At 41.1% G+C, this 26,628-nt stretch overlaps 2 protein-coding genes across 3 annotated transcripts in view; one reads left to right on the forward strand and one right to left on the reverse strand.

Annotated features, from left to right (window-relative positions):
* Positions 1-21,610, reverse strand: part of pole4 (polymerase (DNA-directed), epsilon 4, accessory subunit) — a 349,858-nt gene extending 328,248 nt beyond the window's left edge. Inside the window, exon 1 of one of the 2 annotated variants that reach the window (XM_081358568.1) lies at positions 21,345-21,610. The gene's annotated coding sequence lies outside the window, so the exon portion shown is untranslated. Of the gene's footprint in view, positions 1-21,162 lie in introns of both variants that reach the window. The other variant, XM_081358567.1, reaches the window with a different exon arrangement.
* pde4cb (phosphodiesterase 4C, cAMP-specific b) overlaps positions 1-26,628 on the forward strand; it is a 72,049-nt gene that overhangs the window by 977 nt on the left and 44,444 nt on the right. The window lies entirely within an intron of this gene.

Genomic DNA, 26,628 nt, shown 5'->3' on the forward strand with positions numbered 1-26,628 from the left:
GAATATTCAAATTTTATATAAATCATTAATATCTATTTTTGTTAGCCAAACTATGGTTTTACTATTTTGTTTGCAGTTGTTATTTTTTGTGTGTTTTTTTTACTAAAATGTTTCAGATCTGTTTTAAATTGAGCTAAAAATGCATTATAAAAGCATATGACAAATACAGACAGTAGCCTATTGCTTTTTAGATGTTATTTTTAGTTTTATTCTCCAATTAGTGTCAATAAACAGCAGATTCTCAATGTGTCAACCCACCCCATAAAGTGTGATTACATGCCCCATCAGAACTGTCAGTGCATGTTTAATGTATTTTTTCATGGAATAAAATAAACCATGCGTAATATTCACTGGAAATTGTGATAACAGGCCCCTGGTCTCCCCAACACAAAAAAGTGAAATCAGCATGTTGTACACACACCTATATATATATAATTACAACAGTACATTTCATTTAAACCCCTTTCGATTAAGAAACATTTCCACCAGTAGTCACCCACACAGTGATGAATGAAAGCACAAGTTATGCACAACGTGGCCATGAGATGTTGCATTAAAAATATCTGATGGTAAGGCAGCGTATGGACAGTAAACTCTGATTGTTTGGCATTGAGTTTTGAATAGCACTGAATCACAGAGAGTTAGAAGTAGGTGTAAAGTGACTCAGCTCTGTTTTTACTTGTTTATTGAAGCATTTACTTTTCCAGATATTAATACTATCAAGCTTTGGGAGTTCTACGACATTCGTGTCCTCCACATTACACTTACCTAAGCATGTGGATCGTCTCGGTTACGTATGTTACCCTCGTTCCCTGAAGGAGGGAATGGAGACGTAGTCGAACGTACTGACACGCTTAGGGAGCGTGTCATCTTCGAGTATTGATAAAACGAGCCAATGCACACACTGGCATGCGAGCTTTGCATCCACGCTCCGCCCCGCAGAGCGGGTATAAATACAGAAGTGGATGCACGCACCACTTGTTTTTCGCTGAGGAGCCGAGCGGAGCCCGGAGTCAGCGGTGGTCCAGCAATAGTGGCGACGGGACCACGTCTCCGTTCCCTCCCTCAGGGAACAAGGGTTACATACGTAACCGAGACATTCCCTTTCAGTTTGGTCACGTTTGATATAGTCGGACGTACCGACTGATTGGGATCCCCATTAAAACTTAGGCCAGGGAAGTCACAGCTGCTCCACAAGACCCACCCAGTCAGACTTGTTAACACTGGGAAAGCATGCCTTTATGTTGGAAAGGAATACGCTGCGGAAGCCACATCCTGCCCGCATGGAGGTAACATGTGGAGGATACACATACGGACTGGGCGATTTACCGGGAAGTACAACATATGGAATGTCACTGAGGTGGCTCCAGCCTATAACAGGGGGGAGACTTCAGTGACCAGTCAGTGATAGCAGAGTATGTTCTGCCAAGGGAAGACACGGGCTCGCCACAGGGAGCCGTACTGTGGAAGAATACACATATGGGATCGCCATAGGGATCACAACATATGGACCCAGCCTTTCACAGATTCCACCAGAGCATACGAGTGTTAGGCCTGGCCTCGGACGCTCCGCCAATTCCAATGCGGAAGGGTGTGGAGGAACTCAACAGGGTTCGGATAAAGAGGAAATGGCGCACGTATCCAGTCCATAAGAGGGGAATGGCGCAGCAAGCCGACACTTCGAACCGGGCATACAGTGAAACTGGCTTCATGTGAAGGGAGCCCACGGAAAGCAACCGGCTCGACACATAGGCTATTTTTCTAGCGAATGTGCTGGTGTCACCCAGCCCGCAGCTCTAAAAACATCTGTTAGCGAGGCACCCTGTGTCAACGCCCAGGAAGGAGCTACGCTCTCTTTTTGGAGAGGCTCACTACCCAGGTGGGCACGGGGGACCTTGGGTAAACACACCAAGATGATTGCAACCACTATCCAGTGGGCCAACCTCGGCTTGGAAACAGCCTTCCCTTCTGCTGGTCTCCGTAACAGACAAGAGCTGGTCTGAGGTCCTGAGGCTTTGCATTTTGTCCTGTTAAAACCGCAAGGAGCGGAAGGGACAGAGAAAAGCCAGGGCTGGGTCTGCCTCCTCTGGGGCAGTGCTTGCAGGCTCACCACCTGGTCCTGTTTTAACCCTCTGGGGTCTGAGGTGTTTTCTGGGCCCTGGAGGTGTTCTGTCATGCTTCATGTTTTTACTCCAATCTCCAATCTCACTCGCAACCGCTGACCCCAGAGGGTTAAGGGAGAGGTAGGAACCTTGGGCACATATCCAGGCCAGGGTCTCAGGATATAGTGAGAGTTGGCCGACCCGAATTCCAGGCACGATTCGTCGACCGAAAATGCGTGCAGGTCCCCTACGTTCTCGATAGAGGCAAGCAAGCAGGAAAATTGTTTCTTTAAAAACAGTATTTTTAACTCGAAGGGAGATCTCTGAGAGACAGCCCTCGCTCCGACCCATCTTGCAGGAAAGAAAGCACAGAAGTGATCGAACACCTTCGGGGGTCTTCTTTGAGAAGAACACCACTCAGCGAACAGGTTCTACTTCAGGTCGTAAGCAAGCCTCACTTTTTTAGAGGGTGTTCCCGCAGAAGTGATAGTATCTACGATCATTTTGAGGTAGATCCCTGAACCTCCGCATCGAGACATGAAGTTTCCAGAGGTCTGGCGCAGGTGCCAACGGTGCCCCATCCCTGAGATGGCTGAGATGAATGGGTCAGTAAGGGACTGTCGAGAGGAGCATAAGTTCGGGGGAACTAGGTCCAGTTTGGGCCATTAAGGGGCAACTAGGAAGACCAGCTCCTTCTCCTTCCTGACTTAGCACAGTGTTGTGCAAGAAGGCTCACTGGGGAAATGCATCTTTGCGTAGGCCCGGGGGCCAGTTGTGTGCTAGTTTCTTCATTCTGAGGGTTCTCCGCTAGGTCAGGGAGTAAACAACTGGCAATGGGACAAGTCCGGAGAGACAAACAGATATAACTGTGCGGCCCCGAAGTAGTCCCGGAACAGCTGGACCACCTGGTGATGGAGTCTCCACTCTCCCTGGGCCACAGGCTGTCGTGAGGCCTCATCGGTGGCACGATTGAGGCCAGAAAATAAGTGGAATGAAGCGACCTCAGAAGCTTCTGACTCCATTGGAGGAGGTGGCGGGCGAGTTGCGACATGCGAGGGAAGCGTAGCGCAACGGTTGTAATGTTGTCTGTACAGACCAGTACATGGCAGACCTGTCCACTGGAGGGGCCCCGAATGAAACGGCAGGTCGGTCCATTACAGAGGGACTAGCGCGCTCAACGGGGGGCTCCACCAGCTGCGGTGTGATAGAGGAGTGAGGGGCCCACAGTGATTTGTTACCAGGCTGGGAAGCCATCACTATGATTCTCTGATCACCCATCCCACACGGCACCCTAGGGTGGGACGGGGTAATGGGGACTCCACCTTCGCAAACGAAGGCGAGTCTCGATCTCAACACCGCGATAGTCATGTTCTCACAATGAAAACATGAACTATCCACAAAAGCTGATTCAGCATGCTGTAATCCCAAACATGTGATGCAATTTTACTTAGCTGTGGAATCTTTTGATAGGTTGTGCAAGATTTATGTGATTTTGTCTTTCTCTATCTGTTCTTGCATCAATGGTTATCAACATTAAAGGTTCTGTAAACAGTTGTCCACACTGGCAAGTCTTATTACCATAATTTAAACAAGTGAGAAAGAATTGAAGCAATTATTTAGATTTTTATAATAAGAATGAGTAGATGGTTTATAGCTTTATAACTCTTGGACCTTTATTTAAATGTATGTGGCATTCTTTGAAAAATCTGGCAATGATAGATAGAATTTTTGAGTCTGCATGCAAAAGCATTGATAAAATAATGACTCACTTCATGTTGGCATTTTCACTGCCAAGTTCATTATGGTTTTTCTAAAGAAGTGTCGAACACAAAAAGTTCAATATGTGAAAAAAAACATTTACAAAATGTTAACCAAGTTAACTATTCAGCAATACCCAGAAATATATGCAGCAAAAAACAGCATGGCTTCAGGCAGGGCCGAGGATTGGGTATGCTGGTTGTACCTGTCGGCCCTCGTTTGAAATCCGTGGGGTGGGGAATGGGGGGTAGGTTCCCTAGCAAGTTATAAAAAAAAAAAATGTGTCTATGTGTTTGCACTTTGGCCTCTAGGTGACACATGATTAAAAAATCATTGGCTAAAATGTAGATAAAATTGTTGTCTGTCTGTGGTGCTAATGGGTTTGTAAAATCATCTCTAGCTTCAGCAGTTATTATATTTACTTGTTTTTAACTCTATACAACAAAGTACAGATTTTTTTTCGCTAACTCGTGGATTTCTTCCACCTCTTGCATCTGTTGTATCACTGTCTATAGATGTGCAGATGTCCTGGATGAAGCAGTCATTTACACATTGAAAAAAGATTATACTGCTGTCAGAGGGCTAATGGCGAGGATGTGTTTGAAGACAGATTTTAGTTGCTTTTGACTCAGAGGTAGTCTTGCCATCACATATGATAATAGAGATGTACTCCGCTCCAAAACTGCTATAGAGAGCATTTCAAATCCAAAAGCTAGATACCCTGATAAATATTTTTTGGGGGGCCAGAAAGACAGCTTTCCATGTAATGTTTATGGTAAAAACAGAGAGCATTGTGACAGGCTCAGTGGAAAAATATAAATCCAAGATGGTGGACAAAACCCCTTCAGATGGGATTAGTTTTCTGTGGGGACGTTAGAGAAATTCATGTTTCACAGACACACTTTGCGATTTTATCTGCCAGGTCAGTGTTTTTCTCAAATAACCTTTGTGAAAATCCCCAGGGCAAATTACCTACTGCTTTTCGCCAAACTCAACGATCCTCTGAGAAATCTAATCCTGTCCAAATGCTAATGTCTGTGATTGCTGATTCTATTGCTTCTCCTCATGTGTTTTTGACGTACCTGAGCTACCGATTCCACACCAACCTTAGGCATGCTTTAATTTAAGTTCAGTATGGATGGTATCCCATGAAAAATAATATTCACAATCAATAAATAGAGCCAAATTGCGGAAACTGTGAAGACTGCCCATTTTAATAGTCAGATATAGGCCTACTTGTCGACATTTCTTTATGTTTATTATAAACAGCCGCTGCTAAAAACTTGTGAAGTTTACTTAAATAGGGTTTTATAATCAATTTATTAATCAATAATATTAACAAATAATAAATTAAAAGACATATATGTCATACGTGATGCATGCAAGCACAGCATATGATCTTCTGTAACGGCAACGTCTAGAAAACACACACTCCCACCTCTGTATTAAACACAGAGATGTTAGTCCCGTCCGATTCGGTACATGAAATCACAGACGTCGAGTGGAAAGAATTGTTACTCAAACGTCGTTTAGAAAACTAGTCCCATCCGAATAGGGCTAAAGTGAGAGAAATGTTGAATATGCTTATGTTTAATTTTAAGAGCCAATATAAATAGTCCCAAGCACCCTTCAAGTTAAGCATGAACTATTTTACCCAATATTTGCATGCACTATGAATTGTTTCAGTATCTTGTTGGTAGCAGTATTGGAATCAAGAGTCAAAAATAAGGTTTTGAGATCCCATCCCATTTAGGATATTGCCTTTTGGCAGAAACATGCCAAACAACATTCATAACCCAACTCAAATACGCATTGCGTTCTTAAAATAGGGAAGCTATGGTTGGAATTAGTGTAAATGTCTTTTTATGGTCAGTTTTCTCTTTCTAGTCAACTACTGTCATAGTGAAGTATAAGTTTTATTCTTGCTGAACAAATTAGTTAAAGTTAACGTTTATAGCCATTTACCTAAATTAAAGACTTACCTGAAATAAAGAACTTTGTTACGGCAAGCCCAACACAAGAGCATGGTCACAGGTTGTTACAGTGATGTAACACCTAAATGCTTTATGGATCTAAATGAATCTAAATGCTTTATTAACTCTTTCCCCACCAGTGTTTTCCTAAAAAGTTGCCAGCAGCACTAGCATTTTTGATTATATTCACAACACTTGAATGCGAGTAAATTTCATAGAAAAATAAAATGTTGACAAAAAGCTGAGAAAATTGCATTTTTTGTCAAAGACTTTGTCCGAATCGGTTTCAGACCGATGATCAAAACATTGATTGAATAGATCTGAGTGCATCAACACCCTCAAAGCTTGCACCCTCTTTGTGGGTTTGACATCTCCTTCCGTAACATTAGGCATTTAAATACTGTTGAATGTTTGATGATCACGTTAGCTTACTTGTGCGTAAGCAACTTCTATCCTCTCCCTCTGGTTTACGCAGATCTCCTTGGCATGTTTTTGGATCTGGAAATGCTGCACTATTTCAGAAGAATAAGAACCTGCCATATAACTGCCAGCTCACAGCCCAAAAACATGGATTGTTTTTGCATGGATTGAAACAAAACTAAAAACAAACATGCAGGAGTAAAGCAAACCAACCTTAACATTAAAAATAATGGACCAAGAACTGAAAGAACCAGGGGGTATATATACAAAGGACAAAATGAAGAAATAGAAATACATAATGTCCTCACATTGACAGATCGAGGAAAACATCTTGGAACGCTACATGCTGGAAGGACCTTGTGAAGTAATCCTAGAAGGTCCTCTTTGTTTGGGTTTCAAACATATGTTTAGAAAAAAGAGATCTAAAGGCACTTCTTCCAGTCCAAAAAAATTAAAAAGCCTTTATTCACATCATGGCTCACATATTATAAACATTAAAAACGACTAAAACACTGCACACGGATGTATCAATGAAAATAGTCCCACTTTGGCCAAAGCCTCAGGCAAAAAACACACAGACTAAAACCTTATAATAAACACAAAACTCAGGAATAATCTGTTTATTATAGTGAATTGACAGGATTAAACCATTTATAATCACTCCTCTCAAGCGTCATTCCAGCTTTTTCAGATGCTTACCGGTCACTGCTCACAGCTCGAGTGAGAGGAAACATAACAAAACTCAACATATATATATATATATATTTTTAAAGAATGATCCTTACTGCAGGCAGTTTCAAATTTCTCTCTCCACTTAGACTCATTTTATTCTATTTCTGTCATAAGTGCTGTGAACAAGAATAGTTGAAGTGGTATTGACACTCAGAGAACTTGAATGGTGTGCATGCGTTGAGTTACTGATTATGAATGATTATTAACCCAAATTGGGTCAAATCAACCCAGCTTCCTTACCTAACAGTTGAAAGAATAACCTAGAGTCCTTTTTTAAATGTAGGTTTTAGAAGAGAAATGCTCTTGATTTAACTGCATCTTTCCGTATCTGGAATCTAAAACTGAAGGAAAAGATTCTGAAAGATGGCAAAAGAGCCAGTCAAAGCTCCATCTCTTTATATCTAATCACCATTAAATGACTCCAGATCCTGACTATTGACCGCAGTTATCATAATTCTATTATTATAATTGACTTCTTACATTCAGTTTTCTTGGTGGCTTCATTTCTCATTCTAGGCTGAAGTGATTGCAAATTTTTAATGGCTAAAGGGCTGATGATACTGTAATTACATTGTATGGAATCATATTAAGCCATACTTAATTTTTTTTCCACCAATATTCCCATGATTATTCTTCACACTGCATCACTTATTAATGAAGCGCTGCTTTTGACAGTAATTTGTCCCCGAGCACAGACACATTTCAAGTCTGCTTTTTGTCCTTTGGTAAGAAATGCAATCTAAAGTCTAGTCAAATAAGACGCCCATTTTGCTTTTAAGTGTGAAGTTTAATGTGAAGTTCTTCACATTTTGTGGTCAATGCCATCTTAAGGTTTCACCCTCAGGGGAAAAATACAGTATATAGGTCAGAGAAGAGGAAAAAATTATGCCTCCTGTTCTGGATCAGACCAGGACATGCTTCAACATGCCACCCCGGAAGTACTGAAGAACTCTTTAAAGGGATAGTTCACTTTGAAATGAAATGTTGGTATGTTTTAGCTTACCTCAAGGGCATCCAAGATGTAGGTGTCTTTTTTTCCGCAGTAGTTTCAATTTTGATATTTATAGGTCAAACCGTTCTTGTCTGACAGTCTTATCATGCAGGTCTATGGTCACTGTCTCAAAGAGCATGCACAGAGTCCAAATTAAAACAATTCCCCATCGTCCAAATTAAAATCGTCCCCATCGTAAGTACACATTGATGGCCTAAGACACGAAATGAGCGGTTTGTGTGAGAAAACGAACAGTATTTATATCGTTTATACCTCTTGTAACACAGCCACGTCCAAGTAATCTAAGGGCGCGCGCGCATCCTGGTGTGTGACATGTACGCAGACTGGTGCATAGAAATATACACTAGATGTCGCCTTAAAGACATTCGTTCCAATGAACTGCCGTAGCCAAGGCAACATCTAGTGTGTATATCTATGCACCAGTCTGCGTACACGTCAAACAGCAGGAAGAGCGCGCGCCCTCAGATTACTTGGAAAGAATCCGCTCGTTTCGTGTCTTAGGCCATCAATGTGTACTTACGATGGGGAATTGTTTCATTTGGACGATGGGGAATTGTTTTAATTTGGACTCTGTGCATGCTCTTTGAGACAGTGACCATAGACCTGCATTATACGACTGACAGACAAGAACGGTTTGACCTAAAAATATCAAAATTGAAACTACTGCGGAAAAAAAGACACCTACATCTTGGATGCCCTTGAGGTAAGCTAAAACATACCAAAATTTTATTTCAAAGTGAACTATCCCTTTAAAGCTTGTTCTTCACCTTTTGACTTCATTAAAAATATAAATGTAGTAGTAGATTAAATGAATAAGACAAGCCTGTGATATAGAGAGAGCTGTGTCTGTGCCTTTATGTGAGCAGAGAGGAACTGAATGTTTTCTGCCCTATTGAAAAAAAGGCCATTTTGTTCTCCTAACTATAGATTTTCAGCAGGATGCTATTTGTCCATTTGTATCATAGAACATGATGTATAGAAGAGCATTCATTTCCAAGTGTAATCTTTACACAAAGTGCTGGAATCACTGGAGAATGTGTCATTTAAATTCTACCAGCTGTACTTTTTCTGAATGCTTAATATTCTCAGCTCTGTTCAGCTTGCAGTGTAACTGCAGAAATGCATTTATCTGTGAACGACTGACCATCTGAAAGTGGGTCATTATCTGTCTGGCTTCCCTGCGGTATATTTGTGAGGACCCATAAGAACTGATCTGACTGTATTCCATGTGCTTTATCTCTGACTTGCTGCAGAAAGTGAAAAGCTTTAGATTTCACACTTTGCTGGTGTTTCTCAGACATCACTCTGAGGTTTTCATTTAATGATGGTGCTTGCTAAAACAACCTATTACTATTGTTCATCCTTAGGCCTAGAGATTTCTTCAAAGTTTTTATTGGTTTTTCGCAACAAATCAAATTCAACAAAATCCCTTGACCCTCACCAACTCTTTCCTGGAATAACACCATTATTACCAACGTGATCTCATGAGAATACGTGTGTATTTTTACGTAAAGTGTAGTTCTACGTACATTTACTTATTTTGTACACACAGAAACATAATATTGATATATTGACAGAACTAAAACGTAGAATATTTACGTATTGACAGCACTAAAACGTAAATAATGATCGTACTAACAACTTTACGGTTATACAAATTTATGATTATTAAAATCGTGGCATTAATGTTTTGACTATATTGTATTCAATTGTCATCAATTACATTTTCAGTCGTGTTTATTAAATGCTGTATACTAATTTATTTAATTGAAATAACATTTCACTCTGTTCGTGACTTCTGCTGCAAACTCGTTTCGGAGAATTACATGATGTTAAACAAGACTGCACTTTAAAACATTAAAATGAATAACATTTCTTTATTCGTTTAACCATTTTGTAATATTTAGTTTGTTTGCTGTGAGACACAAAAGGCGTTTTCTCCTATAGAACAATAGTTGACAGTAGAAATATAAAATACACCAAAACACAACATAAATTCACAAAAGACATCAATTTTAGGCCCTTTATCCAGCGATCTTCATCTCCATTCTCAGCAGCGACCATAAACGTCAAATCCCGCGCTCGTTATGATGAATTCAAATTCAAAGTGAAAATTTATGTTTTTTGAAAGAAGTCTTATGCTCAACAAAGCTGCATTTCTTAAAATAAATACAGTAAAAAAGTAATATTGTGAAATATTATTGCAATATAAATGAACTGTTTTGTATTTTAATATTTTTTGATTGCAAACCCTGATATATATTTTTTTCAGGATTCTTTAATGTAAAGAATGAAATTGACTTTTTTTTTTTAAATCTAAAAGTCTTTACCATCACTTTTGACACGTCCTTGCTGAATAAATAATTAAATAATATATACATAGACACACATTCATTTTTGATTTAGAAAAGAGATACTGACAGTCACTAACAGGACATTATAGGTTTTCAATAAAGGAGTGTTTTTCAAATCCTCTTATCGAGTATCTGATCTTTTCAAGGTAAGACAGTATATTACAGGTTAGAGATTTAAACAACCCCCTAACATCAAGGTTAAACTTAAATCACTAAGAATAATATCTCAAATTATATGACTTATTAAAAAGAGGTGTGACCTCACTTTATTACTTATTGGGCTGAAATGTAAATCAGTATTGATCAAACCCTTTAAACCCTTTATATTTTCTAATAGGCTAATTATGCTCCCATTCACTGATGGCTTTCATGTTCACCTTGAGCATTTGATAATTCTTTGTTTTAGGTATTTTAGCTACTGAAATAGTGTAGTTATCAACATAACTGTGGCAACTGTGGCTGTGTTAGGCAGAGAACGCTTCAATGGATGGCTATGTCATACGTGGCAAATGTACCATGCAGTCTTACCTCATCCTGTGCAACCATGAAGCCATTAGTGTATACGTAGCAAAATTGGATCAGGATCTCATAAATATTCTAGATTAATTCTTTGTCTTCAGACAGCACTTTCCACTTCTTCATGCACATCTTTGCCCTTTTATTTCTAAGAATCGAGATGGGGAGGGAACATTTAGATTTATTTTGAGTCATAACAAGCCATGTAAAATCTCACACAGCATGCCATATGTATCATGCTTTATTTAAAAGAACGGCTTTGTCTTAAATTGAATGAAATGAAGAGTGTTTTGCATGAGTGGAATATGATTGCCGATTTTATCAAGAAGGCAGATGATGCCATTGGGTAAAATCCATATTACTCAAATACAAATTGTGGCCATTTCAATTGTTTCAAAGTGGGTTTTAATTGACAACGGATGCTTCCGCAAAGTGTCCGTCTGCTGTCTCCGGTACCGAAACACAGCTTTGGTCTCTGATCTTCCCCTCTATCCACCACATGGTGTCTCATCTGTGAAATTAAACTCATTTCTCATTTGGGGGAGGTGGATGGGTTAGGATGGAGAGCTGCTGCCAGACACCTCTCTCCACAGGCCACAAGGAAACTAATGGCCAACTCATGTCACGACCAGATCTCCGAGCAACATCTGCTCACTGAGGTTCACCTGACCCGAAAGCACTGCTACGACTCATCGTTATTAGATCATTAATTCTGTTCGTATTTCCTTCCTCTCATTGCAGACAATCACTGGCAATCTCTCTCCCATTGCTGTCCAACTGAACATGCCATTTTTTTCCCCCTGTGGATTTCTTCAAAGCTTTGATGTTCCTCTCTGCTCTGTCTTTTATCAGCATGTCTGGTGTCCTACCGCCTTCTAGACATACACTACCCATCAAAAGTTTGGATTATATTAAGATTTTTTGATGTTTTCTTATGCTCACCAGTTCTGCATTAATATGACCAAAATACATATTGTGAAATATTAATATAGTCTAAAAGAACTGTTGTTTGTTTTAATATATTTTAAAATGTAATGTATTCCTGTGATGACAAAGCTGAAATTTCAGTGTCATTACTCCAGTCTTCAGTGTCACATGATCCTTCAGATACTATCCTAATATGCTGATTTGATGCTCAACAAAACAGTTTTCGCTGCTTAATATTTACGTGTATATTTTTGTTTTGTGGAAACTGCGAAACACTACCATTCAAAAGTTTGGGTCAGTAAGATAAAAAAATAATCAAGAAAGAAATAATCAAAAACTTTTTTTCAGCAAGAAATTGATCAATAAGACAATGACACAAAAGGTTGCTGTTCTTTGAACATTCTGTTCAAAGAATCCTGAAAAAGTATCACAGTTTCCACATAAATGTTAAGCAGAAAAACGGTTTTCAACATTGATAATAATTAGAAACTGTATTAATAATTGAGCACAAAATCAGCATGATTTCTGAAGGATCACGTGACACTGAAGACTGGAGTAATGGCTGCAGAAAATTAATCTGCCATCACAAGGAAAAAATAGCATTTTTAAATATATTTAAATATAAAACAGTTATTTACATTTTTTTAATAATATTTCACAATATTACTGTCTGTACTTTTGATCAAATGAATGTGGCCTTTGTGAGTAAAACACTTATTTCAAATACGTAAATTATTTAAAGAAATTGACAGATATAGTGTACACATATTTCATTTCTCTATTTTCAAGGTTGTCTCATAATAACATTTAGGTGACTTAACTGCCTTTTTTCTTTCTCATCCAAACTCTCTATGAAGGAGCACTTGGCACTTTTAAAACCATTGCACTCTGATAATGATTGTTATGAACGCAGCGGTAATGTTTGCTAAGATGCCGTGTGCTCTTAAGAGTTTCGATGGTGTTGTGATTATAAGCAGTTTTGTTTGCCTTAATAATGATTAATGTTCAGACTTGGGTAAAAGGTGCTGTTGTCAGGTCAGAACTAATTCTCTGAGCAAACAGGACAGTGTTTCTTAACTAACCCATCATGCCAGATGCCAAACAGTCTCTTTATCAATTATTTGTGGTGGCTGATAAGGCAAGCAGCACAATTACTCTTGTGATTTTTCGTGAATAGTATTGAATCCATTTAGAGTCAATCTGACCTGCAACAAAAAGTGTACACTGAATGCAAACTTAAAAGGCTTAAACAAACCTCTTAAACAACTTTGGTGCATAACTCATGACTGTTTATCCTAATGGTAAATGTTTACAAAAAAACAAGTGGTTTATTGAGAGGTGTGCTGTTCCTTTTCTAAAATAATAAAGGGGGTGGGGGGGGGGGATGACTAGGGGCTTGAAACGATAGGTAAATCTCACAAAACCTATAAAAACAAATTCAAATTCAATGTTTTATTTATAAGATTTAAGAACCCCTCTTTAGATGTATTCAATTATGAAAAGAAAGTTAATGTCACTATACAACATTTTTTTTAATGGACTTGAATTAATTTCCTTTACGTATTTCTTTATTTTTTCTTTTATTGATGTTTTCATGAGATTCATCCTGCATCTGATCATCTGATCGAATAGCCATCCAATCATTAAAAGACTAAGTGTACAGTAAATGCCCTCCAGAACACATTTATGATTGCCTTTGAGGGCATTCCTGGTTGTTCAGGCCACATATTCCATTATTCAACCTCCAACATAAGAATGTCAGCATATGGAAGTTTGGAAGCAACCACAATCCACACATGAGCGAGCAATCAGTTTCAGGAGTGAGAGTGAGTGTATGGGGCAGACGCGAAACACGAACACTAATTGCCATATGGTCTGAAGTGTTTTGCTACTAGAATCATGAAAGTTATATTCGTTCTGCAGAGACACATTTATATGTTCTACAGGGACACATTTATAGGCCAATTCACACTGTCACACTGTGTCTGTTGTCATTGGTCAGTGCTCGGTTTTGCTGATTGAACATGTTGAATCGGCATTGGTTGTGTCGTGGAATGTCTGAGAAGTGACAGTGTCCGCGTTGGTCGGCGTCTGTCGGTGCAGTGTGAATTGTGCCTCATGTGCCCAAATGTAAATGGAGAATGCATGCAGAAAAAGACCTGTCGAAACGTAAATACACTGCAATTATGCAAATTATTAGCAAATTACAATTCCACACACCGTATCTAGTGATTGGAGTATGCAGCCACCTAGCAACCACACACAAATACCAGAAATGATCTCAAAAGCACTCAGAACACCTGAGCAATTGTATAGTAACACCCTAGCAACCAGCCACAACTCACTAGCATTGTGATGAAGAATTTTGGGTAACACTTTAGAATAATGGTCCGACATTAATTGCTTACTATGCAGGAAGTAATGCAGGACATATTAATACTACTATATTAACACTTCAGCTATACTAATTACTAATATAGAAACAAAATGAACTAATCAGTAAGTAACAGCAAATAGGCAAAATTTTATTTAATAGTTAGCAATCAGTACTCACCGAATGAGATTAGCCTTATTAAGAAAGAATTAAATATGACAAAATTATAAAGAATCACCAAGTAATTAGATTACTAATCACAGTATTATCGAGTATGTGATGTGAGCAGTTGTTTTGTTTACTCAGAACATGGTCATAAAATGCATTGCTAATCACTCAAGTGTTACCTAATCACTCTTCAAAAACCACTAGTGATCTGAAACATTATTTTAAAGTGAAAAGCATGTTTTTTCTATTTAAAATAATGGTCTGGGTCACTGGTAGTTCTTGAAGATTGTCTTTTTTACTTTAAACATGCATACATGCATCATAATTATTTAAGTCTTATTTTAAAGTGAAAGTATTATTTTTACTTTAAAATAATGGTCCAGATTACAAGTAGCCCTTGCAGATTGACAAGGTAACACTTGAGTTAGTAGTGAGTCATTTTATGATCATGTTCTGAGTAAAAAGGACAATTACTCATCTCTCAGACACAGCACACCCTGATTTTGCCGAGTTAGACGCGTTCCTGGGTCAACATATTTCGTTGATACTGGAACAACATTCCTATTTGAAAATTTTACCCTACCCCTAAACCTAATCCTACCCATAAATTATCCCTAAAATTAGAGGGAAATGATTGGTGAATAACACTTATATAAGCACTTAAACCTGGTTGTCAACCTAAAATTGACATAAACTGTAAACTTTTCCCTCAAACCTGATTGGTTGATTGGAATGTTGTTCCAGGATCAACAAAGATGTTGATCCAAGAACATGTTGCACTTGGTAAAATCAGGTTCTGCTCTCAGGACACATTAATGTTGTGATAAGCAATTCATTGTAATTGGTAATTCTTTGCTCTTTACTCTTTGTCATAGTCAATATTTCTTAATAAGACTAATCTTATTCAGTAATTGTTGAGGAACTAAGGTACTATCTCAGTCTTAAATTTACTATTACTTACTGATTAGTTAATTCTGTTTCCAGATTAATTAATAGAAGCTGAAGTGTTAATGTAGTAGTATTCATTTGTCCTGTATTACTTCATGCGTAGTTACCTAATGACAAACCATTATTCTAAAGTGTTTCCAAACTTTGCACAGGCAAGTACAACTTGTTCTTCAGATATTGCACACATCTAGATGGGAATATACTTAAAACTGTATAGAGTAGAATGTTACATTCAATTTAATACAAAAATCACTAATTACACCCAAGGATCATTGTTTCCCCCATTTGCTCAGTGGTGGTGGATCAGTGATTTGATCAGTAACTGTTTTCTGGGTCTCTCAAAAAGGAGCTGAATCTGCAGCCATTGCATTAGCAACTCAGATCCTGAACCTTTAGGCCACTATAACATACATTTCCTTTTCAGGTGCACAACAGATTGTTGAAAATGTTGTATTAGATTTCAATTTCTATGTTCTCAATATCCACAGGCTTCTCCCGGAGATGTCAGCAGAGAGAAAGATTTTAGGTTAACAATACAGAGAGACAGGTTTTTATCTTTTTTTCCCCCTAAGTCCCAATTATATAATATGATCTTGTGGTCTGTCTAATGAGCACATTCTCTATGTTTCAGTCCAATCTGCCATATGTTGTGTGGATCTCAGACATGGTTATTTTTGACAGCGTTCTTCTCATTTACACACACATATGCCTCTCATTTTTTTCAGCAGAGCTCAGGTGTGCACGTAATGCTGAAGCCTCAGAAACAAACCTGCTGTGATGGTGATTATTTTTCGAATCAATGCCATCAAGAAGTAATACTCATCCTATATCAAAGAACCGTAAAAAAACAAAACAAAAAAAACAAGGTGTTTGAGGTGTTTTCTGGAGGTGTTTTGACATGCTCTGACATTTCTGCTTATTTCTGTTACTTGTGACATTTTCATGGCTAAAGTCTGATTACACTGTATTCAGCACAAACTCTGCTACAATAATATATCAGCAGCATGTGTGTAAAAGTTTGTAGTTTTGAGATAATGACATTTATGTGTGGTTTGTAAAAAAAAAAAAAAAATAACTGTCACTGAAGTAAGGACATGAAACCCATACTGATTATTTCTTCACTCAAGTTTTGAAAATTGTATCACGTAGCCTAGAATATTTGCTTCAAAACTATGTGAACATCATCCTGACTGCTCATTCAGAAGACAATATATTGATTTAAAATTTGTAAGACGTGTTTTGTGTAAGAAAGCTTTATGCGAGTAGGCGTAAACACATCCTGAATGTTAATGGATTTCACACCTGAGAAAGACAAAGACCCTCCCATAATGGCCCTATTAGGTGCTATCAGGCCCTATCATTCTGAGCAACCTTGCACAAAGAATGAGGAAATTTAAAGAAATGAATGGCTTTTTGATTGTTTAGATTTATTTACAACACAGCATAATCAAAAGATACACAACAAATGACAAAAAAGCACATTATTGAAAACAATGATCCAAAGACAGAGACCTTTGTGCCATTCCTAAAAACATTGTAGGCTACATACCTTTTACCATGTTCATGTACAGAGACTCATGTGAATGTTGAAGTCAGCAGGACTCATCAGTGGGGCATCTGGTCCCTGTAAAAAAAAAAAAAAAAAAAAAACTGGAAACATGCTGATATCAAGAGAAACTATAGGGCTGCATGATTTTGGGAATACATTTTAGATTTTTCTGGCTAAAATTGCTTTTTAAAATTCACAGAATACACACACACACACACACAAATGTTTCCAACAATATATAATGAACACCAGGTTTGTTGTGCCTTGTAAGCATAGGCTACACGTAGTGCTGCATAAAATAATAATAACCATAGCCTATAGCAGGCAGCCTATAGCCCTAAATCTTTAAAAAGGAACACTTCAGTAACAACTACGCTAGAGAAAAATATATTGATTATCATATGTTACTTCAAATGTTTCCATTCGTTATGATGTTATGAAATGAGATTGGAGTAAAAACATGTAGCCTAATGTTTGGTGCGTTTTGCTTTTCAAACGCACAGCGTGTTTTGAATATGAAACATTCAAACGCACAGTGCGCTCCAAAATATGAAACATTATGGTTGCCATATTATATACTATATCTACGTTTGAGCAGATATCCACAAACACAGTATTTAACAGTAAACATAGGTCTAAATATTATAATATTCACCATATTTCTAGCAACAGTTCAACTGCAATGTGAAGTTTATGCAACAATAACATTAACTAATATAATTTCTTACCTTACAAGAAAGAATACATTTCTTACCTTACATCTTTCTTGTCTTCAAATCACGTTCTTCTTCTTCTGAGGTAAATCCAATGTAAGCTCACGGCATGTCTTCCAAACTCGACGAAAAGCAGAGATTGATGAAGTTTGGTGCTTTGTGTTTGAAGTAATGAGCGCGTTCGCGTTCCATGTGGACGATTTGCATGTCAATCTCTTCTGCGCGCGTGGGCATGGTCAAATTAAAACTAATGAGCAAGGGTTTGAAAAACTGAACATCTTGTTGGTTTTATACAAATTACTTAAACAGAAAATATTTGTTTTCAGTTTGAATCCGATCATTTAAAAGTACACACTTAAATGTTATAAAGATATATGGCTCATCTATCTACTCAAGTATTCGCTGAGTTTTGTTTCAGTTTATAGACGTGCTCAAGAAAAAAAAGTTCACCGCGACGGAGAGGCAGAATGCACACCCTGTTTATTTTCTTTATTTTACAAAAGCACAATGTCTTGATTTGATTGTAAGTGGACACCTACAAAAGTAAAAATATCACAGATTCTTTTTTTATATTTCTTTTTTCTGTATGACCATAAATGACGGAGTAATTTAAATTTATTGTGCCACAATGTGAAAAAATACGGCAAAACGCGCCGGCGCGTTTGCCGACCTCAGAGGGTTAAAGCAATAGGTCACTCAAGAATGATCCAGACTGTAGTGTTTTATGAAGGTGTGTGGGGAGACCCAGCCAGCGGCATCACAGACCTCTTGAAGGGAGACCCCTGCTAGCAGGGCTTTAGAGGATGCCACTCCTCTAGTTGAGTGGGCTCTTATCAGGAGAGGCAAAGGCAAGTTGCGCGCCTCGTAAGCTGAGGAAATAGCCTCTACTATTAATCTGCTGATAGTTTGTTTAGAAGCAGGGGAACCCTTATTAGGTGACCCAAAACACACAAGCAGCTGGTCCAACTTCCTCCAGCCCGAGGACATGTGTACATAGGCCTCCAGAGCTCAGACAGGGCATAATAGATGTAACCTAGCTTGATCATCCGATAAATGCGGTGGAGGATGGAATGCCTGCAGAATTATTGACCGTGCCACATTTGTAGGCACCCTAGGCACATAGCCAGGTCTAGGGTTGAGAATAGAGGGCGCAACAGAGGGCGCAACAGATAGTGCCTACAGGTCCCCAACTCTTTTTAGGGACGTGATAGCCAGTAGGAAAGTTCAGAGGGTGCCAGGGATAACCCTTTAAGAACCACTGCCAGGTCTCACATGGGGACTCTGGGCTGGATGACAGGCCTCATCCTCCTAGCTCCACGAAGGAAACATACTATAAGTTGGTGTCTCCCTAAAGTGCCCACCCTTATAGGCGTGTGGAAGGCAGTTATGGCCGCCACATAGACCTTAAGCATGGACGGGGAGATCAGAGAAGGGACTTGTGAGGAACTTAAGCACTGAAGCCACTGGGCAGTTAACTGGGTCAAACTGATGTTCTTTGCACCATAAATTGAATACATTCCATTTTAATGCATACAGTTTCCTCGTGGAGGGGGCTCTAGAGTTTAGGATGGTCTCAACAACATCAGTTGAGGGACCAGCATTTACGAGTTAGTCCCCCTCAGTGGCCAGACCCACAGCTTCCACAGTTCTGGCCGAGGGTGATGTATTGTGCCCTCGGCCTGAGAAAGAAGGTCCCTCCTGATCGGGATTTGCCACGGAAGGCCTGCTAGAAGAGCTATAATGTCCGAAAACCATACTTGGGCCGGCCAGTACGGGGCTACTAGGAGCAAGCTGATGCGGCTGGACCCTCTCTAGAACCCCTGGGAGCAGAGCGATCAGGGGAAATGCATACAGACGTTTCCTCGGCCACGCTTGCACCATGGCATCCAGTCCCAGGGGAGCTGGATGCGTGAGGGAAAACCAGAGCGGGCAATGTGTGTTCTCTTGAGAGGCGAACAAATCCACTTCCGCCTGACTAAACTTCCTCCATATCAACTCCACCGTCTTGGGGTGGTGTCTCCATTCCCCGACCCTCAACCCCTGCCTCGACAGGTTGTCTGCTCCCACATTTTTGTCCCCGGGAATAAACATCGCTCTGATTGAGAGTAGTTTGCCCTGGGACCACAGAAGAACCTGATGTGCAGGTCTGCATAGAGGGCGCGATATTGTCTCTTCGCACTAGAACATGATGGCCTCTGAGGTCCGGAAGGAAATGCCTGAGAGCCAGAATTGCTGCCAACATCTCTAGGTAATTGATGTGCCATGAAAGATGGTGGTCCTTCCAAGGACCCCTAGTATAACGGCCCTCCATTACTGCTCCCCAGCCAGTGATGGATGCATCCGTGGTCACTATTTTTCTCTGACAAGGATCTGGTGGCTGCCGCGTGGGACCTCGTGGGACGTGCAGACCTACGAGACCTGTAACGACGGCAGGGGATGAGTAGTCTGAATGCGGTTGACTGTCGCTTCGCCACCTGAAACCTCTCGACGACAGTATTGACTGCGTCGCCGAAGAGGCCAGAAGGCGAGAGCGGGGCATTTAGGAGGAAGGCCCTGTCCTTCTCCCTTAGAGGGGAGTGCCAGAACTCTCAGTGATGATGCAGCTTTGGGCGAGAGATATGATGCTAATGTCTCTTCGACCCGTGGCATCGTCCCATAGCCCTTATCTTTCGAGCCCACAATGGAAGAATAAATATGAAGATTGGTGCTCGACAGACGGGACGAGAAGGGCTTATTCCACAATCTTGAAAAAAATCTGAAAAAAATGGGAGGCTCCGGTGCGAAGGCTGTTTCTCTGCTGGCCAATCGATGTTTAATTTGGCCACTGCCTGGGTCACAACCTCCAGCAGCTCCTCGAAGACAGGAGAATGGGGTGGCGAATCCTCACATTCTCCTGCCTCGATGCTCAAAATATCTAACTCCTTGGAGCCAGATAATTCGAGCATCGGGTCCTCGTCACAGGCGGAAGAAGCTGCAGAGCGGGCTTCCGACCCATGCGCAGGACCAATGTAGCTGGCTGCTGAATGCTAAGAAAGCAATTTTCTTCTTATTTTCCAATGTCAGACAAACCATTTTTAAACTCTGCCTAAACGGCCAACAGCAATCCTGTTGAGTCTTACTGAGTCAAAAAAAAAAGAGTCTTCTTTTTTGTTCAGTGAAGCTGCCAGCTGTGCACTAGTGATAGGCCTGTTTCTCAAACTAGAGACTGATTTTTTTTGTACTTGTGTATTGCTGTGCATCTGGGATGACAATTTCTTTCTCAAATCCAGTTTGTTTTCCTCCTTTAAAACTGCGTGATTGCGTCTGAAGCACGTATGTCAACTAGTCCAATGGCGAGAGTGAACGTCATGGGTGGATGACGTCACGAACAGGAAAGGATAAAAGCACATCCGGTCTGACTGGCGTCAGGGGGGCAGGGATTTGTATTATTTTGAAGGTACCCCCGGGCGCCGCCATTGGCTAGCGGAACCCCACCTGCAGTTAGCATCCCATTGACTCCCATTCATTTTGGCGTCACTTTGACAGCGAATAACTTCACATCTGAGGCGTTTAAAGACTCCATTTGTCCATTATTTATTTCTAAAGAAACACGAAAATGTATAAAAGGCTCCATTACCTTGTATCTTACGTTATGGCCCTGTAGAAGCAGTTTTTGTAAAAGTAGGCTAACGATTGCGTCACAGCCACGCGACTCTCTGTCGCACATTAGAGAATTACCGTATGGACAGGAGGAGAAGCTCGCGGGCAATCGGGAGGACGTCGAGGAAAAATGACAAAGTAATTAATCAGAACACCTACAAAAAGTTTCTCCTGCTCCAAGATCATGGACAGCTCCTACTCACGCTCTCCGTCTCTGCGATTTTCGGAAGGTAATGATTCAGATTGATCTTGGCACAGCTACTAGAAGACAGACGATTTGCTCACGTCACATCTACGTCGTCGAGCTCAGTTTGAGTCTGCGCAGTACGCTGGACCCCCAGGAAGTAAGATTTTCTAATTGGCTTCACTTTGTCTCCGTTGAATCCAATGGGGTCGCTGTGTCCATTTCTTTTACTGTCTATGAATGGCGTTAGCTTCGATATAGCTGAAGCAAGTCAGTCACAGGAATGCAGGAAGTATGGCAGGGCGACGGAGTGTCTTGTTCCCTTCTCAGGGATTTAGGGTTACAGTCATAATCTGAGATGTTCCCTTTCGAGGGAACTCGCGCTGCGTCGACAACGCTTTGGGAACGACAATACTCAAACGCCAGACTTACAAATGCCTGTATGGGAAACTGTGGCACTAAGTCATAAGCACCTGAGACCCTGGAGCAGCATCCAGGTCCAGGCTATAAAACCTCACAAATGTGAGCGGGGAAGACCAGCCCGCCGCATCACACACCTCCTGTAGGGAAACCCCTGAGAGTAAGGCTTTGGAGACCGCCATACTCCTAGTAGAATGAGCCCTGACCACCAAGGGTGACAGTTGGCCAGAGGACTCATAAGCAAGAGAAATAGCCTCAACTATCCACTTGCTGATTGTCTGCTTAGATGCTGGAAGACCTTTCTTAGGTGATACAAAGCAGGCAAACAGCTGGTACGAATTGCAGGCCTCAGCCTCAAAGTTCCATGGAGGAAACGAATAATCAGAGGGTTTCTCCCCAGAGATGCGTTACCCACACGGACGTGGTAAGCCACAATGGCCGCCACGTAAACTTTAAGGGTGAAAGGAGATAACCCTGCTGAAAAGAGATCTTGCAAGAACTCAAGCACTGTACCAATTGGGCAGTTAACTGGATCCCATTGATGCTGATTGCGCCAAGAAATGAAAACCTTCCATTTCAGAGCATATCATTTCCTCGTGGCTGGAGCTCTAGAGTGAAGCATGGTCTCCACAACTTCGGTTGAGAGACCAGCATCTATGAGTTGGGCCCCCTCAAAGGCCAAACCCACTGGTTCCATATTTCTGGATGGGGTGAAGGATTGTGCTCTCCGCCTGAGATAGAAGGTCTCTCCTGATCGGAATCTCCAAGGGAGAGCCGTCGAGGAGAGAGATCAGGTCCGTGAACCAGAATCGGCTCGGCCAGCGTGGTGCTACCAGTAGTAGGCTTAATCCACCCCGGCGGACTCTTTCCAGAACTCTGGGGAGCAGAGCAACTGGGGGAAATGCAGCCTCGGCCACGTCTGTACCATAGCGTGGGGAAGGAACCCAGGGGGGCTGGAAGTGTGACGGAAAACCAGAGTGGACAGTGCGTCGTGTTCTGAGACGCAAACAGACGCAAACAGATCCACTTCCGCTCGGCCATAAACTTCCCATATATACTCCACCACCTAGGGGTGGAGTCTCCAATCCCCTGGCCTCAGCCCCTGTCTCGACAGGATGTCTGCTCCTATATTTTGGTACCCTGGAATGTACACTGCCCTCAGGCAGAGTATCTTCCAGAGGGGCCACATGAGGATTTGGTGCGCCAGTTTGAATAGTGGACGCGAGCGCAGACCATCCTGGTGATTTATGTAAGAGACCACAGATGTGTTTTCTGACCGGACAAGCACATGATGGTCCCTCAGATCTGGGAAGAAGTGTCTCAACGCATTGAAGACCGCCATCATCTCCAGGCAGTTGATGTGCCCAGAGAGATGATGACTCCTCCACAGACCTTGAGCTGAGTGGCCTTCCATTACCGCTTCCCAGCCAGTGAGTGAAGCATCTGTCGAGAGCATAACTCGATGGCAAAGATCTCCCAAAACTGGACCCTGGGATAGGAATGAGGCCTGAGGCCTAACAGTTTCTCAAATTGTTTCACAGTGCGTGACTGGCCTAGCTTTAACTCTTTCGTGGCTGTGAGAATAGCAGCTACACGAGCGGGCGATAGGACTGCTTGCATCGTGACCGAATCTCAGACCACACCAAGGAAAGTGGTTCTCTTTACTGGAGAAAGCACACTCTTCTTGGCATTGAGTCTCAACCCGAATTTTTGCATGTGTGTGAGGACAACATCTCGATGCCGAACCGTCACTTGCTCCGACTCCTCTAGTATGAGCCAGGCATCGATGTAGTTCATAAATGCGTATGCCCTGCAGCCTGAGTGAGGCCAGAACTGCATCTACGCACTTCATGAACTGCATGGGTGATAGAGCTAGACCAAATGTAAGCACCTGATATTGGTATTCTTTGCCCCCGAAAGAAAACCTCAGGAACTTCCTGTGCTGAGGGAGGATGGAGACATGGATGTATGCGTCTTTTAGATATATTGTGACAAATCAGTCCTCAGACCTGATTTGAGTCACAATCTGTTTGAGTGTCAGCATCTTGAACTTGAGTTTCTTGAATATACGATTCAACTGACGAAGCTCTAGTATAGGAACCCCCATCCTTTTTTGCAACAATGAAGTATTGGCTGTAAATGGTAAATGGACTGCATTTATATAGTGCTTTCACAGACCTATGGCACCAAAGCACTTTACATATAGCCTCACATTCACCCATTCATTCACTGACGGCGGTGTCAGCCATGCAAGGCGCATCCAGCTCATCAGGAGCAGCTGGGGTAAGGTGTCTTGCTCATGGACACCTTGACACTTGGTCAGGTGAAACCGGGGATTGAACCACCAACCTTTCCGGTTTGTAGACAACCCACATGAACCACTGAGCCACTGCCGCCCCTGTAAAAACCCCGTTCTCTGTCATAGTCAGGGGGCCAAAACTGATATTAAAACTTTGTCGGACACTTTTTGGTACAAGTATACAACCTATCCAGTATTAATATTTATCCCCTCAACATGTGTTCTAGCCAGGTTGTCAGCTTAGAAAATGTTTTTTTGTCCATTTTAACACTATATTCTTAAAAGTGGTAAAAGCGGATTTTTTCCCCCAAAGTGCTTCCATTTTCTTCCTTTACCTATTGTAATTTTGGGCAAATGTGCAATATAATCCAACTTATGTGAAAGCATGATCATTAAAAAATAATAATCAATAAATACCACAAGAGTATCACACCACAAGGGGCACTGTTGTGTCAGCGCAGCTGTGATTTGGCAGCAGATTGAGGCAGCAGATCCAGAGAAGATGATCACAGCAGGTGTCAACAGTACAGTCTGAACAAAACTTTATAAAGGAGTGAATCACACAATCACACAACAGATTAACTTGATATATTTGTCTACACAAACATTTACCTCAAGATTCTACCATTCTACCATCAAATGTTGCCAGAAACAGGTAAGCTAAACTGTTTTCCAACTAGCTATATACTTACCAGACATACACTCACCTAAAGGATTATTAGGAACACCATACTAATACTGTGTTTGACCCCCTTTCGCCTTCAGAACTGCCTTAATTCTAAGTGGCATTGATTCAACAAGGTGCTGAAAGCATTCTTTAGTAAGGGTGTCACGATTCTCCAAATCCTCGATTCGATTACATTTTCGATTCTAAAGTCGTGGTTCGATTCGATTCTCGATTTTGAAAAAATAAATTGAAAGTCAAATTTAAAATGTTTATTAACAACATAATGTAACAATAACTTATATTTTCAGTCAATTGGAAACTTAAACAATATAACCTATTACCTGGGTATCATAGTCCCGGGGCTCCCTGGACTCCTCAGAGCAGTCACAGGCGAATAGCACAGCGTTTTAAATTGGGTTCCCACAGCGTGTGCAACGCAGTACGAGAGAACGTTCTCGTAAGGGAACGTAGGCTACTTGGTTACTAGTTTTTTTGTGAATTATACTCTCCAGCCACGTCCAAATTGGGCGCCATGCGCTCCCATTGGACCGTACGCCACTGCTAACTCGCCATAGGTTCGTGCAGTTGCCGCAGCACAGACAATCAGCTCGCTCAGACGAGCTATGATGCTCTCGCTGTGCAGCTGCAATGCGTTTTAAAATAAAGGCTTCAATATTCTCGAGAAAAGGAGTTTTACCTATTACAGGCAAGCCGAGCTGCCGTGACATGGGGGCGTGGCAGCATTGGTGATTCCATTTTTTGATTTGATAATCGAGATTGAGCATTAATTTCGATTGATTTCGATTTAAAATCTTTAAAACCCTTATTCTTTAGAAATGTTGGCCCATATTGATAGGATAGCATCTTGCAGTTGATGGAGATTTGTGGGATGCACATCCAGGGCACGAAGCTCCCATTCCACCACATCCCAAAGATGCTCTATTGGGTTGAGATCTGGTGACTGTGGGGGCCATTTTAGTACAGTGAACTCATTGTCATGTTCAAGAAACCAATTTGAAATGATTCGAGCTTTTTGACATGGTGCATTATCCTGCTGGAAGTAGCCATCAGAGGATGGGTACATGGTGGTCATAAAGGGATGGACATGGTCAGAAACAATGCTCAGGTAGGCCATGGCATTTAAACGATGCCCAATTGGCACTAAGGGGCCTAAAGTGTGCCAAGAAAACATCCCCCACACCATTACACCACCACCAGCAGCCTGCACAGTGGTAACAAGGCATGATGGATCCATGTTCTCATTCTGTTTACGCCAAATTCTGACTCTACCATCTGAATGTCTCAACAGAAATCGAGACTCATCAGACCAGGCAACATTTTTCCAGTCTTCAACTGTCCAATTTTGGTGAGCTTGTGCAAATTGTAGCCTCTTTTTCCTATTTGTAGTGGAGATGAGTGGTACCCGGTGGGGTCTTCTGCTGTTGTAGCCCATCCGCCTCAAGGTTGTGCGTGTTGTGGCTTCACAAATGCTTTGCTGCATACCTCGGTTGTATCGAGTGGTTATTTCAGTCAAAGTTGCTCTTCTATCAGCTTGAATCAGTCGGCCCATTCTCCTCTGACCTCTAGCATCAACAAGGCATTTTCGCCCACAGGACTGCCACATACTGGATGTTTTTCCCTTTTCACACCATTCTTTGTAAACCCTAGAAATGGTTGTGCGTGAAAATCCCAGTAACTGAGCAGATTATGAAATACTGATTATGAAATACTCAGATTATGAAATACTCAGACCAACAACCATGCCAGGCTCAAAATTGCTTAAATCACCTTTCTTTCCCATTCTGACATTCATTTCTATTCTATTCTATTGAAGCAACTGCCATGTGATTGGTTGATTAGATAATTGCATTAA

The sequence above is a fragment of the Scardinius erythrophthalmus genome (assembly GCF_964197995.2).
Source record: "Scardinius erythrophthalmus genome assembly, chromosome: 25".
Classification (NCBI taxonomy): Eukaryota; Metazoa; Chordata; class Actinopteri; order Cypriniformes; family Leuciscidae; genus Scardinius; species Scardinius erythrophthalmus.